At 44.4% G+C, this 14239-nt stretch overlaps 1 long non-coding RNA gene across 1 annotated transcript; it reads right to left on the bottom strand.

Annotated features, from left to right (window-relative positions):
- Positions 1-466: 466 nt before the first annotated feature.
- On the bottom strand, positions 467-5098 carry LOC113621557 (uncharacterized). Its single transcript, XR_003433226.1, has 3 exons — positions 1624-5098; positions 1373-1513; positions 467-1095 (listed from the first exon to the last, which is right to left on the bottom strand). It is a non-coding gene; the product is annotated as an uncharacterized LOC113621557 (long non-coding RNA).
- Between the last annotated feature and the right edge of the window lie 9141 nt (positions 5099-14239).

Genomic DNA, 14239 nt, shown 5'->3' with positions numbered 1-14239 from the left:
CGTGCCCCCCTGACCTAATCTCCTATGACCCTCCATGGCCACAGCCCGACCACGCTGCCCCAGCCATGCTGGCCTCCTGGCTGCTTGCCCCTGACAGGCTCTTCCCAGATATCTGCTTGGTTAATCCCCTCCTCTCCCTCCCTCCTAGAGTCTGCTCAGTCAGGCCCACCTTGACTATTGATACATCAGCCTGCAAGTCCCTCCCCACCACCTCAAACCTAGGACATCTGCTCCCTCTTCTGTTATCCATCCTACTTTTACCCCCCGTAAGACTTAACACCTTCTAACAGGACACTTTTTGTATTTCTTGTGCTGATGACTATTTGTCTCTGCCTGTTGGGATGTCAGCTCTACGAGGCAGCGATCTTCCCGACGTTTGCCTGCCTCATAGTGAACTTGGCTGAATGAAAGAGAATGTAATTACAGAGAATGTAACATTTTTAAAAACATTTTATTTTGAAGTAATCTTAAGTTTACAGAAGAGTTGCAAAAATAGCACAAAGGGTTCAAACACACCCTTCGCAGAGAGATGTTAACATTTTACCACCATGTTTGCTTGGAGAATGTTTAATGATGTTAATATTAGCATTCACAATGATAATAGTACCAAAATTCATAGGTTGAAATCCTAACCCCCAAGGTGATTTTAGGAAGTAGGGCCTTTGGGAAGTGATTAAGTCGCGAAGGAGAAGCTCTCAGGAATGGGATTAGTGCCTTATGAAAGGGGCTCCAGAGAGCTCTCTTGTGTCTTCCTCCATCTGAGGACAAGGTGAGAAGGTACCAGCTGTGAACCAGGAAGTGGGCCATCACCAGAACGCCAGCGTGCTGGCGGTACCTTGACCTTCGACTTCCCACTCGCCAGAACTGTGAGAAATAAGTTTCCGTTCTTTATTAGCCACTCAGTCTGTGGTATTTCATTGTAGCAGCCTGAACGGACTAAGACACGTGTGTAAACGCCTCTAGATTTGCAAAAGGCTTTATTATTATTTTTTCTTCCGTGCATTAGCTCACTGGTCACTCTCCAATGTAGCCATGAACACGTGAGAGGAGTCAGGCTCATCCAGTTCAGGTGACGTCATACCCAAGCTCACACCTCTGGAAAGAGCAAAGAGCAGAGGTGGGAGTGGAGCTGAGGTTTTCCAACTCCCTGGTGGGCACTAGCTCTTCTGCCCAGTGCAGTCCGTTTACAGCCCAGCTCCCTCCCCTCTGCTCCTACCGTGGTGGCTGCCTAGGCCAAGAGTGACTGACAAAGTGAAGACGGCAGCTGCCTCATCCGGGCCGGGATGCCCTCGGAACAGCTGTGAGCAGCTCTACACGGGGCGTGAGTCACCGCATTCCCGCCCTCTCTATCCCACGTGCTCCCTTCACTCACTGCCTCTGCCCCGTGCCCACAGTGGTGATGTGGGGATGGGCTGCCAGCCTGGGGCTGACCACAGGGTCCTCGGGTGTCCTCCTTCCTGGTGACTGAGATGCCATCTGGCACCCACCACAGCTTCAGGGCCTCCAGCCTAGCCTTAGGAAGCGGGGGGACAGGAGAAAGAGGAAAGTGAGGGCGGGGAAGACTTCCCACCTCTGGTCAGAGGGGACAAGTTACTGATCCCCTCCAAACGTCAGCTTCCTCACCTGTAAGATGAGGCGAATAAATAGTTCTGAAACTGATCATAACTTCTTGATCCTGAGTTGTCTCAGCCCATGATTCGTCTTCAAGGAAGAAATCTCAAGCCCTGATCCCCTAATAGGAAAACTACCAGGCGTGTAGATAAAGGAGGGTCAAGAAATATCAGAAGGGCAGAGATCAGATGCTGCTATTAGGATTAAATGAGTTAATAGAGGTAAAACCTGTGGTCAGCAGTCAAAAAATATTTGTAATAACAGTGGTAAGAAGAGCATCTGCTGTTGAGTGTCCCTCCATGTCTGCCACCCTCCCCAAGCCAGGCCTCATTTTTTTCGCTTCTGAGATTCTGCAGTAGACTCTGGTCACCAGTTATCTCCCTTCTCCAACCCAATCTGCCCGCTGCTATCAGAGCAATTTTCCTGAACACAGTTTTGCCGTGTACCCCGCTCCGGCTCAAAATCCTTCAGTGGCCTCACAGCCTCCTGAGTTGCATTCAAATTCCTCTCCCTGGCAGTCAAGCCCCTCAATAAACAAAGCCCCAGCTTACCTCTCCCTCTGCATTCCATCTACTCCCCACACCTGTCCAGTGCTTCAGGAAACCTACTCCTTGCTTCCCTCCAGACAGGAGCAAGCTGTCTCTTTCCCTTGCTGAGAGTGGTGAGATGATACAGTAGTTAAGAGATCAGGTTCTGGGGTCAGAAAACCTGAGTCTGAGTAGCTGTGTGGCCTTGGGGAAGTTGCATAACCTCTCTGAGCTTCAGGTTCCTCGTCTGTAAATGAGGATTTAATAATGGCATCTCCTGTAGGGATGGTTGTGAGGATAAAAGAAGTATGGAAAGCAATCGATGTACAGCGATCAAACACTCAGTAAATACTTCTCATTGTTTAATCCTTACACTGAATATGTCTTCCCTACCCCATGCCCATCTCTCTTGTCTGTTAACATCATCCTGCCCGCCTGATGAAACCCTCCCCACTCCTCTCCTTCATTCACCTTTCAACACACCCCCTTCTTTCCCCTTCACAATGTACTAACTTGATTGGACTTATTTTTTCACTCTGACTGCAAAGTCCTTGAGATCAGGGAGGAACCCATCTCTCAGGTTCAGAAGTCTCTGTATCTCAGGATCTAGGACAGCACCCAGCACCTAGAAAGTCTCAATCAGGATGTGTTGAGAGAAAGAACAAAGGAATGAGATCATGGAAAGCTCAATAATGAATGAAGGCCTGAATAAGTGAAGTACAGAGAAGCATCCTGATGACCTGGGGATATAATGCAACTTCCCCGAATGGGGGACACAGGCCTTCTGAGCATGGGCTCTGGGTTAGGAATGGTCCCCTTTGATCGTTGTCCCAGGGATAAAGCACCCCGAGAGCCCAGGTCAGACTGGCCTTCTGTGTCCAGGGCCCTGTCATGCTGGAGCAGATGCAGGATGTGAAGCGCAAGGCCTGGACAAGGCAGGGGGGGCCTGTGGGAGAGTGGGCTCTATGCTAGTTCACCTCTAACTTGCTAAGGAAGCTTGGAGGAATCCCCTATCCTGGCTCTGAAGGGAAAATTTGGGCTAGATCCATGGTTCTTCAAGTTTGTCCCCAGAAAAGCAGCGCTGGAGTCCCCCAGGAGCTTGTTAGAAATACAGACTCTCAGCCTCACCCTGAAATGCTGAATCAGCGACTTTGGGCAGGGGCCCAGCCATCTGTGTTTTATCTAGCCCTCCAGGAGAGCTGAGGCATGTTCGTGTTTGAGGAACACTGGGCTAGACTGATGGGGCTTTTAAGGTTGTTTGCTTTCTTTGGTTTGTAATTGCAGTAGACTCTCGTTGTTATTTTTTCCCCCAGTGAAATCTCAGGCAGATGCCCATATGTAAAGCGGATTAGAGCAGAGCCCCTCTTGTTGATGGAGAGGCTGAGTCCCACCCGCTCTGGCTCTTCCCCATGGAGCACGCTCTGCCTGGTATGATGCCCCGTCTAGCAGGTTTCCAGCCAGCCGGCAGGCGTAGAATTCGGGGCTTGCCAAACCCCAGGCTGATGGTGGGTTCCCAAGCAGGCACCCCCTGGTGGCTCCCTGCTCAGGGTCCCCAGGGGGCCTGATATGGAGTGGGCATCAGGCATCAGGGAGGGTGGCGTTGAGGCCTGGGGGAACCCTGGGCCAGGATGGTAGCTGAGGCTCGGTGATGCTGACCGCCACGGCAGCATCTGTCCTGAGGCTGCGCAGCCAGCCGCCGAGCCACGTTTGAGCCCGTGAAGCAGGAGCTGCCCTGCATTTTGGGGAGGTGGCAGTCACACTTCATTTTCACTCTAGCTGCTCTTGGAGACAATATGGCATCGCCCAGATTTTTCGATCTTCCCTCTCGTGAAGCTCAGCAGACCACGGGAAGCAGGCAAGAGGCCTGCAGACATCCTTGTCTGGGCCCACAGACTCACTCTCTCTGCTTCTTCCCCTCCTGCCATGTGGACTGATGAGTCACTCGAATTTCTTTTTTATTTCATTTTCTGAAATGAAGATGATGGTGAGGGGGAGCCTGCGGGCGGGGGGTGGGGGTGTTGGGGAAACCCATAGTTAGAGAACTTCGCAGAAGAGGCCAAGTTGGTGGAGAAGCAGAAGAGAGAAGGCTTTGGGGACTGTTAGAAAGTGTAGATGATGGTGGGACCTGCCTTGAGGCAGAGAACCAGACAGAGGCCACAGATTACTTCCTGATCTGAGGTAGCACTGGTGGGTGCAGCCTTTGGCCAATAGCAGAGACCATCCCAACAACTGGGGGAAGGTGGACAGTGGGAGTGTGCGGAGAAGAGAGGTAGGTGCCAGGGCTCCCGAGTTGACGTGAAAGTGGCCATCTGCCTGATGTCCTGCCAGGATACGTGCGTCTCACGCAGCTGAACAGAAGGAAATCTCCCCAGTCTGGTGCACTGTCCCAGACAGGTGTGGAACCCTGTCAGTCTCAGAAGGAGAGGAAGTGCCGGGCCATGAGGAGGCACTAGAGCCCTCCCAATGCAGGGAGACCCCTTCTCTTGGTCCTGGCACTAAGGAACGGGACCCACATTCCTTCGTACCTCTGTGCCCTGATTTCCACATCTGGGAATGGAGAATAATAAAAAAATCAACTCGCCTTAGAAAAGCACACGAAGCAGGCACGATCATATTGGCACCTCCCATTTGTCTAATGTTAAAGCGCTTCACGTCCCTCACCTCGTCGATCCTCTAATCGAGCTTAGGCGCAAATTGTCATCCGAGGCTCCAAGAGGTGAAGGTTCTCCCGAGATCACACTGTAAGTCAGTGGTGGCCCAGGTTTTCTGATTCTCGGTTCATTGTTTCTCCGAGATTCTGCTGCTTCCCCATCTGTGAAACGAAAAGACCTTTCAAGAGAAAGATTGCTCCTTGTTGTGCCATTATTGTCTCTTGTGGCTCCTTGCAACCTTACAAACTTTATTACATTTGCCCCACTCCTGGAACTCAGCCTGTTCCCGCCACCAAGACTGGCTCAGTGCTTCCTCGGGACAAGCTGACAGGAGACTCGGCTGTGACTTTTGCCCTATGTATCCCTGAGCCCAGACAGAATTTCTTAGGATTCCCTGGGGCTCATTCCATTTTCTAGTTCTCAACTAGAGTCAGCGGGAATCATTACTTTCCTGTGGATTCCAGAGAGCTTGACTCCATGACTTCAAAGGCTATTCAATACTGAGACGGTGTGACTTTATAACCTAGAAGGGGAAAACTCAAAGACGGTCCCAGGGGTGTTGGGATCATTGCTCAGGGTTGGAAATCACGGAGCTCAGATCCAGTTGAGAATAGTGTTGGCTCAGACCCTGGGCAGCTCTGGAGCTGGGGGCCTCTGGGCACCTGCTCACGTGGCGGCAGGTCCCTCACCTGTCTCTGAATCCCCTTTTATTTCTGAAATAAGCGTGGTAACAGCTGCCTATGAGATGCTTCGTGACCAGGCAGCAGGCTCGTACTGTGGCCAAGTATTATGGAACAGATGCACTTTGTCTGAACCCATCTCCCAAAGCATTCAAGTGGGCAGTACTTGGAGGCACAAAAAATGCCGTTGCTGGAAGGGGTATTTTAGCAGTTATCTAGCCAGACCATCTACTCCCTAAATATATGCTTATACATCACTCTCAGGGGGGCGTGGCCCGGCCTCTGCTTGAATGCTTCCAGTGATGGCAAGCTCACTGTTCCAGAAGACGACTCATTTCTCCGTTGTACGTCTCTGGCAGGAAGCTCTGCCTTATGAGGCTGGTTGCCTTTAATTTTCATCCCTTTTCTCTAGTTCTGTCCTCTAGGGTCTCCCCAAAGTAAATCTAGCATCGACCCCCACTTCTATCCTTTATATATAGGATGTACTTGAAGGGGGCTTTAAGGGCTTTTCTTTCAAGGGAGCCCACAGGTGTGGATGCCATGTTCAGAGAAGGTGGGAAAAGTGGCACTGAGGCATTGGGTCCTGCCTTTGTCTCTTCCAGCCCTTGAGGACTAAGAACGAAGCGCTCCCTTTACCCCCTGACTTCAGTAGATGCAGGCAGCCTGTCCATTTCACTGTGCAGCTTATTGTCAGAGCGGTGCGTATTGTACCTCTGCATAAGGACATAGTCAAACATTAGTAAGACAATTTAGAAAGGAAGGAAGGAAGGATTAATTGACTTAGCGGAGGATGAAATGCGTCTATGATGGTTTCGGCACTGAGGCAGAAAAAAAGATGCTAGCTCTGTCCTGTGCACCTGTGGCCCTTGGAAGGGATATTTATCACAGATGGACTAGGCTTCTGTTCAGTCATGTAGGGATTAGAAGCCACTGGTCCCTCCCTGCCGTGAACAATCCTCAAGACAACAGGCTTATAGGGAAGAGCATTTCAAAGACACCCAGATGGAGGCTATATATTCTATGCCCAGGGTAAAGAGTTTCTAATGGCTCTAATGGCCTGACATTCTAGGATTCATTTTGTGTTTGAGAAGCAGAGTGGGGAAAGATTAAGGGATTTGAGTCCAAAAGCCTAGGTTTGGCCATAGACTCTGCTGCTTCTTGGCTATGTGATTATTGGGCAGGTCACTTCACCTCTATAAGCCTGTTTCTGAATCAGTAAAATGGAGAAAAAAATTCCTGAACTGTGGGGTGTATGGCTGTGTGTGTGTGTGTGTGTGTGTGTGTACAAGTGTGCGAGCTCACAGTTTTCAGGATTAAATGTGCGGAAGTTTCTTCCGTAAACTGCGTTAACTACTGTCAACTTTAGAATGGTCTGCCCAGACGTCCTTCTCCAGTCATCCAATATAGCAAGGGCTAGTCTGTAAGGTGACAGCTTTTTACTGCATTCAGTTTTTTTGAAAGTTAGATTACATAAATAGGTTTGAGTCTTTATCAACCAGTAAGTATACATTAAAGAGTATAACACGGCTCTTAACGGCTTTTATAAGTCTTGGGAAAAGGAACTTTTGTCTTCCATTTTAGTTTGAAATCTTTGTAATATGTTACAGACCCACACACGTGTATCTTTGTAGTTTGCACCTCAGGCCACCAGGAAAATATCAAGTTACATTCTAAAAAATCACACCCACCTAGAACCTTTGGTTGTTGTTGCTTTTTCCATCCATCCATTTATCCTTTCATCCACCCATTAATTCATCCACTCCATGGGCACATTTACTACATCTCTGCTATGTGCTGTGAAGTATTCAAAGTGGTTCCTGTCTAAAGAGGTTACAGTATAGTTGGGGATTTGAGAGATGAGCCCCCATGACAGCAACATATGGCAAAGTGAAGTAAGTACTGCACGATATTTACAAACATCCTGCTTTGGAAACTTGAAGAGAGAACAATTCCTGCTCCCCACTAGCGGGAAGAGGGGGAGGGCTTAGTGTAGACTTTACCTGCTCAAACAAATAAAATCAAATTAAAACACACATACAGTGCTAGAGTGTGGGCATTTTGAGCCCCCCTGTGTTTTGTTCCTGGTTTCCCCGTTTCTTAGCTGTGTGGCTTTGGGCAATTCTCCATTCCTCAGATTTCTCATAATAGTGCCTAACGCCTGCAATTGTTGTAAAGGTTAAATGAGATAATGCAGTATCCAACATGTAGTAAGAAGTCAATGAATGTCAGTTGATATTGTTATTATTTCCCACAGAAGGTGGAGGCTGAGGTGAGCCTCTAGGGCTGAGTAAAATTTCAAAAGCTAGCAAGGGAAAGCAGAGGGAACATTCTGAGCAAAGGCTCAGGGGAAGAATGTTTTCAGAAAAAGATATCCAGCCCTGTGTGTTTGTACAGTGCAGTGTGTGGGTGATCATGGGAATGGGTGGAGTTAGCAAGGGTTGGAGGTATGGCTAAAGAAGTAGGTCACCAATCTCAGAAGGCTGAGGGCTCTGAGTTTGGTACAAGAGTTTCCAAAGATGAGTGCATGCTCCCAGGAGGGTGTGCAAATCATATTGGAATCTCCTTTTTTATTTACTTTTATTTACATAAAAGAAGTTAAAATTCATATTACTTCCTTTATAGATTGACTAGGGGACCCATGTCAGATGCATAAGTCAAAAGATTCCATGTCACATCTCCAACTATGGTTATTCTGAGGGAGGGGTAGGGATTCTATGCCCTAGAATGTCCATGAGGTACCCACACTGCTGTTCTCATTTAGATAATTTTTTGGATTTATGGAATCTTTACCTTTATCTAACTTAATAAATCTTCACAAAATGGACAAGTGGTTTTGAAAGATTTCTGCAAAGAACTCATGGATTGAGAATGACTCTTGTAACAAATACAAGCAAACAACAAGAAAATGGCAGGGCTGATTTTTCTCCTATTCTTGGCTTGTCACTGGCCACATTTCAGGGGTTAAAGCCAACGATGATCTAATCACATATAACAAGCAGTAGGCAAATCAATCAATCAATCAATCAAATACCCTTAAAATTCTCAGGAAGAATGCTTGAAAGATGGGTTTACATTCCTGTGATTAACGATGAACCCCACTTACAGTGTTGATCATGTCTTGGGATGGTAGAAAAGATAGTATGATGTTATGAAGATTAACACATATTTTAAAGCATTCTTGAATTCTTATGTATCTCTCCTTTTATCATTTCTATTTTTGCTTTATTTTTATAATGTGCATAGTATATTGGCATGGTTTGACGCACATGCATACACACATATTATAAATCAATATGGGCACACAAATTATAAATCTTTTTAACTGGTGAGGCTCCATGCTCAGATGAGTTTGGAGACTGCTGACTGGGGCCAAGAGAAATCATTCTTGGAGGTCCTTCAACAGTGGGAGGCATGATGAGAGCTGTGTTTGTGGTGATAAATGTGATCACATATTCTCAAGGGAAAAAAAAGTGTTGCACAAGGAATCAGAGAGGTGGAGTCTGAAAGAGAGTCATTAAACTTGGCTCTTCCTCTTTCAGAGACGTTGTTCTCTCTTCCTTACGAAGGTAAACCACAGACCTCTTGCATCTGGCAGCAGGAGCTCTGTAGGACATGTTCCCAGAGCCAGGCTTTCTCTGGCTGTCTGCACAGGAAGAAGATTGCGTAGAACATCCTTCAGCTAATTTCCTCTCTTCTGCAGTTCTAGCTTTATGAGAAACCAATCCTGAAACAGTCCTCAGCTTTGACTTACAGCAGAGGTGAGCGAGATTATCATTGTGACATGGGAGCTCCAGGCTTTCCTGCCTGAAAGAGGCAGAATTTCAGAACGGTCAGAGGGATGGGCTCTGCAGTTAGACAATCTACATCCAGTTCTACCAGGTATTCCTGGACTCACCTTAGCCAATTCCTTACTTTCTTTATGCCATGGTTTCCTCATCTGTAAGTTGAGGTTAACCATCATACCTGTGCGGTAGTGGTGAGGAGTCAATAAGACAATGGGCGTGAAAGACAGAGTGTGATTTTCAGCATAGAATAAATTCCCAAGGCATGTGAGTTCTTCTCATTACAAAGGAATGAACTGGAGCATGGTCTGAAGGGCCCTGGGGAAGAAATGAAGAAAGAGGCTTCCAGGAATACAGATCCTTTAATCTCCTTAAAGCAACATCCAAACAAAAGTATAACTCTCTATGGAAGCCAGCACACTCAAGGCTGCCAGTTGCAGGTGGCGAGCAGGGCCAACATGGCTGCCTCTGAGTCACCCTCTCTCCTTGACTCATCTGTCACCTCTGTCATCTCTGGCTATTGCCACAGTTTCTTGTGAGAAATTATGAAATAAACGGCCTGTGCAGTAATGCCTGGGTGACTAGGTGAATCCTGGGCATGTGGCCAACGCTCCATGCACTTTAAATATCCTTAGGTTTCGTGAACTCCACATGATTTAATTTCCTTAAAGAAAAAAAAGAGTGCTGATGATCACGCTCAGAAGGACTGACAGATGCAAAGTTAACATTCCGAGGCCTTCCAGGGTGAGACTTACACGAAGCAAAAAGATGTGGTGGGTGACAGGAGTGAACCATGCTCCTTCATAGCCAGTCTCTCTGTTTCCAGACGTCAGCCAGCGCCTGGAGGACAAGAGCACGTGATCGTGGTGATAATTAAGTCATCACACCAGTAGCTTTGCTCATGTGTACTGGGATAGAGAATTTCCAGAGTACTTTCGTATGTGATGATGATGATAATAATTAATAATAAATTCTTTCACTTGGCCCTTTATCTCCTCCTTTCTCTTTCAATCACATGGAAATATCATGATCCCCATTTTACTTGTGACAAAACTGAGGCCCAGAGAGACTTTGAGGAACCTGAGCCCAATCACACAGCTGGAAAGGAGGAGAGTCAGGTGAAAACCCAGGTCTTCTGGCTAAAAGCAGAGTCTTCTTTCCACTCTATTTTGTTCATGTGATCTACATAAAACACTCCAGATCCCTTTGGTCTGGAGGGAAGTTCCCTTTTCTGTTACTCCTTTTGTCTTTCCCCAGCAGGTCTGGCCATTGCATGACCATTGATGTGTCAATTTCTCTGTGATAGCGTGCATTACACCATATGCTGTTGATCATCTTATGAGTGTCTCTCCCTGAAGAGATTGTGATCTCCTGAAGAACTCTAACTCATCTGTGTATGCCCAGCACCTAGCCCAGAGCCTACTATGTGGTCCATGCTTATTGATTGAATGATGAATAAATTAATGCCTCCGAACTAAATGTCCTTTGTACTCCTTTCCGCCTCTTCTATTTTTATCTGTCCTTCTAGCCCCAGCTCAGGGCCCATGATGTTGTCCATCTCTTCTGAACCTCTGTAGAACCATAGGCTCTCAGCCATATCCTTAGAGCATATATATCTTATCTCTTCAAAGGGTTCTTGAGGGTAGAGATTAAATCTGAGTGTCCAAAGGGTCCCTCATGAGATCTAGGCCAATTCTAGGTAGAGTGGGTACATGGTGAGTACTCATGCCCATGTTCACATGATTGCCTGCACTTTGGCAAGAGCTGGTGGAACAGGTTGGTGACAGAGCCCAAGCAGAGACTTAATTGGTAAGAGGCAGAAAAGCAGATGGCCAAGAGCCCAGCCTTTACCTGGCTTATCAGCATACCCCTTTCACAATCACTGAAACTGTGTCTCATGGACACTTTTACAGATGGGTAATTCCTTGAAGCCAGACGATAGATCTGTGAAGAGATCAAGCTTCAGGGGGAAAAATTATCACTGCAACTTATTTGTGTAAAAATATGTGAACCAGAGACTCATCGTCAGAAAGGAACAAATATGAGGGACTCTGTGAACCAGTCGGATGTGAAAAGGAACAGACCAAGAAACTGGGACACTGGGCTAGTTAATTAATGACTTGGTGAACTAGTAAGGTAGTTTGCTTAAATGAGGGGGGAAGACTATGATTAAAAATAAATACATTAAAGGAGGTAACAACCAACAATTTTATTGAGTTCTCATCTCTTTTGGCCCAATAGTTCCACTACTGGAGATTTATTCTAAGAAAATAATCCAAGCCTAGGAAAAGGGATGGCAGGAAAGTGCCCAAAGAGGTATTATTGATAACAGAAGTGAATTGGAGATAACATCAATGGCCCAGGATAATTTCGAAATGCTGATATAAATGACAATGTATTCACTAAAGTTATATTTTGAAGCCATTCAAATGGGTCATTATAAAGACCACATTGGAATTGTTCATTGTGTGGTGACTATGACAAAGATTAGAATGCAAAATTATATTTGTGCTGCATGTCCAACACTGTGAGAAAATATGATTTTTTGGAAAAGACAGGAAAGAATGGAAATAGATGATTTATAAAGATAGTAAGCTTGTGGGTGGCTTTTTATTTCCATAATCATGGTATTATGTATTTGTATAATATAAAAAAAAATGGATGTTCATCAGATACTTAAAAGAAAAAGAAAAACACCTTAACATGAGGTATGTTGCACCCAGTAGCCATTTCGGAGAGGTTAAACATGAGACGTGATATTTTCCGAAACCTCATCTTCAAACACAGGTCCAGCTTAGATTTCTTTCACTGGTGACAAGTTTGAAATCGTGTACTTGAAAGTCGGAAAGACTTTGGACCCATAGCTATGGATATGGAATGCACACATGGGTATGGATATAATTCCCCTGGAAAGATAGACCTCATGAGTCCTCTCATGTACCAAATGCCTCATGCAAAGTGATGCCTGTATATGAAGAGTGGAAAGATTATGAATGTGTGGATTTCAATGCCCTTCAAAATGCATGAGAGCTTAAAAATTAAGGGAGACCATGTTTAAGGGATCCAAGTGAGGCTCATCTTCTAGTAACAAATTTAAACTATGAACCATATACAGCACAGAGAGTGCTTTCGTTTTGGGGTAGAATCCCAGTTTATAAGCTTTTTTTCCTTATCATCCATGTTAGTGTCATTATAGACTTGCCTTTGGCAATCTTTTTTTTTTTTTGAACCACTTTATTGAGATATTATTGACTTACAAAAAGTTACACGTATTTAATGTATACCATTTAATGAGTTTGGAGATAAGTATCCATCCATGAAAACATCACTACACTCCATGTCAAAAACATATCCATTCCCTCCAAAAGTTTCTTTTCCCATTCTTATTTATTATTGTTATTATTATTATTATATGTGTGATAAGAACACTTAACATAATATCTACCCTCTTTGCAAAATTTTAAAAATACAATACGGTATTTTTAACTATAGCCACTATGCTGTACAGTAGATGTCTAGGACTTATTCATCTTGTATAACTGAAACTTTGTACCCTTTGACTAATATCTCCCCCTTTCTCCTGCTCCTCAACCCCTGGCAACCACCATTCTACTCTCTGCTTCTATGAGTTTTACTATTTTATATTCCTCATGTAAGTGGTATTATGTCAAAATGGATTAAAAAGTTAAACATAAAATCTGAAACCATGAAACTCCTAGAAGAAAATATAGCAAGAAAACTTCCTGACATTGGCTTTAGCAGTGATTTCTTGGATATGACATCAAAGGAGCAGGCAACAAAAGCAAAATAGACAAATGGGATTGCATCAAACTAAAAAGCTTCTGCACGGTGAAGGAAACAATCAACAAAATGGAAAGGTAACCAACAGAATGGGAGAAATTGTTGCAAACCATGTATCTGATAAAGGGCTATTACCCAAAATACATAAGAAACTCCTACAACTCAATAGCAAACAACAATTAATCCAATTTGAAAATGGGCAAAGGAACTGAATAGACATTTCATCAAAGAAGACATACAAAAGGCAATTGTTTAAATAAATGCCAAAAGCTGAAAATTCCTTTTTATTTTTTTACTTAAATCAAAACCTGAACTTTATAACAAGGGATGTAAAACCAAGAAAATTAATTTCGATTTCTTTATTTTCCTATCTGGCATAGTTCAGCGACATATATAATAATTGTTAGTTGTTCATGACTTTTGCCCCTGAAGCAATCTAGTTGTACTGGATGATGTTTACTTTATAAAATTTTACTTTTTTTTTTTTTTTTTGCACTTTACTACCCATTTAATTAATAGTCTCATTTTGAAATTGCCATCCCAAATAATGAAAATTCCTCTTGTTACTGTTGAATCTGTCTTCTAGGTTTGAGACATCCCAGTTCCTCATTCCAAATAATTTTTACTAGATCCACACATTTTCCTGGAAAGATCGATCCATTTGTACCGTGAAAAGCACCATCATGTTTGGCTAAGTATTGGCTAAATAATATTAACCTAAAAACTTTATACTAATATTCAAAGCAAATGTTAGCTTTTCTTTGTCTCTGTTGCATTTTATCAACTGCTGTTTTTTTTCCAGCTTTTTAATTTTTCAGTCCACCACCTACTCTTAAGTAGGCTTTTCTGTGTACAAGTCAATATGTTCACTTTTATTACTTCTATTTTAAAGAATTAAGCAGATCACCTCTTTATTTCTTTTTCTCCTCAAACTTTCATCTTTTCTTAGGTCCTCCTGTGCTTTTTCTATTTCTGTTACCTAGACAGGTTCTCATTTTTAATGATCTAAAAATGTGCTGTTCAATATAATTGCCACTAGCCACATGTGGATATTTAAATTTTAAATTAGTTAAAATTGAATAGAAATTAAAATTAACGTAAAAGTTCCTCAGTTCCAGTAGCTACATGTCACATACTCAGTAGGCACGTGTGTCTAGTGACTACCATTTTGGCAGCACAGATGTAGA

Source organism: Aethalodelphis obliquidens, unplaced genomic scaffold (genome assembly GCF_003676395.1).
Source record: "Aethalodelphis obliquidens isolate GAN/ISIS:26980383/991018 unplaced genomic scaffold, ASM367639v1 scaffold1, whole genome shotgun sequence".
Lineage (NCBI taxonomy): Eukaryota > Metazoa > Chordata > Mammalia > Artiodactyla > Delphinidae > Aethalodelphis > Aethalodelphis obliquidens.
Note: the sequence above shows the minus strand (reverse complement) of the source record. Positions and strands in the feature narration are given on the sequence as shown.